Raw genomic sequence first — 1,697 nt, forward strand, 5'->3', positions numbered from 1 at the left:
GCCCAGAACTGTGCTGAGCGATGGCTTGAGCCAGACCTGCTGGCTTAGTCCACCGAGGTCCCACAACGTGGCCTGCACTCTGGGGGCCTAAGGGTACCATAGCCTTCCCTTCCCTAGAGCCCAGGGCCCGCGGTCCAGGCCCCCGCCAAGACGGCTTGCTCACCCTCCAAAGGCCCAGCCAGTCTGGCCAGATGGAGAACACAGCCCCTACCCTAGAGCCCCGGGCCACACCGCCCCTTCCAGGACCAGCTCCAAAACTAAACCCCATCTCACCCGGTGGGTGGCCTGCACAGAGGTCCTGTCCCCCTTGGGCCCTTGCCTGGTGTGTCCCCCACCCCCAACACAGGCCCTCAGATCCCGCCGGCTTCAGGGCTGCCACCTGCCTCACCACATCCCCCGCTTTGCCAAGAACCTGGTGGGCCTTCGACTGCAGAAGACAAAGACCTCTGTGCCCTCAGCACCCACACCCCCTCTACCTCATGCGGTTGGGGACCTGGGGACCTGCATTACCAGATGCTCCCCTGAGGACTGTGAGGCTGCAGTCACACGGCTGCTCCCTAACCACCCCCCAAGGCTACCAGAGCTCCTCCAACATGCAATGCCCTCTTGGCTCCCGACTGCCCTCAGGCTCTAGGAAAGAAAACCTCCCGCCTAGGTGACTGCCAGGGTTTAATTGCAACAGACCGCAAGGGTGACCACAGGGAAGTCACAGGGAGTGACCATCCCTCTGGGCAGAGGCTGAGCCCAGGGCGGTCTCTCCTCCCTGAGTTAATGAGCAGCTACTCGCCCACCTTGCCTGGTGGGAGGGCTGGCCTGAAGGCACAGAGCCCGGCTGGGGACAGCCCGGGGGGGTCGGTGGCTTCCCACAGACACGGCTGGCCTGGCCCCTGGCACACAGAGAGGGACGGGATTGCGGAGCAGCTGGGCCTGTCAGCCCCCCCATACAGGGAGCCCCCTGGCAGGCTGGCTTCAGGGCTGTGAGGAGCTTCTGGGAGGACCTGGAAAGCAGGCCTGTATGCAGCCCCCCACCCAGCAGCTCTGTCCCCTGAAGGGACAACAGCCATTTGGCTCTGACCAGCCAGCTCCAGCCAGGGCACTCCAACCTGGCTCCACACCGCAGGCCTCACCTGCACCCTGGCCTCTCCACTGATGAACATGTGGCCAGGGTCACCACACCTTGCTTCCTGATCCTCACTGAATTTGACCTCTGGGGATCAGAGTCGTGCTGACCACCCCTGCCTGTTCGCCCCAACCAACACATCTGCAACTCCCCTCAGGACCCATGGGGTCCCCAAGGCCTCCCCTCTGTCTGTCTCTGCTCCTATCACACCCCTTCCTTTGGCCTCTGTTTTCCCCAGGCCCAGGCTGCCTGGGCAGCCCACTCTAGGTCCTCCTGGCTCTCACATCCCTAACCGCTGGTCGGCAAATCTGGAGTCCCTCCCACACCCGCTCCCACCCTCTCAGCCTCCCTGCCATGCCCTCCTGGGGACCTGAGGGCCTCCTGCATTTCACAGGTAAGGCTCAGAGAGGGCACAGCCCTCAGGTCACACAGGCGGGCTCCAGCAGGCCTGGAGAGGAATGCAGGGCTCTTGTGTCAGTCGTACTTTAATTATGGAGGGGAGGGTGGTGGCAGGTACGGTTAACAAGGCTCTAGGGAGCAGCAGAGCCACAGGCTAGAGGTCCTGAGGGGCCAGGTG

Source organism: Lipotes vexillifer, unplaced genomic scaffold, assembly GCF_000442215.2.
Source record: "Lipotes vexillifer unplaced genomic scaffold, Lipotes_vexillifer_v1.1 scaffold987, whole genome shotgun sequence".
Taxonomy (NCBI): Eukaryota; Metazoa; Chordata; class Mammalia; order Artiodactyla; family Lipotidae; genus Lipotes; species Lipotes vexillifer.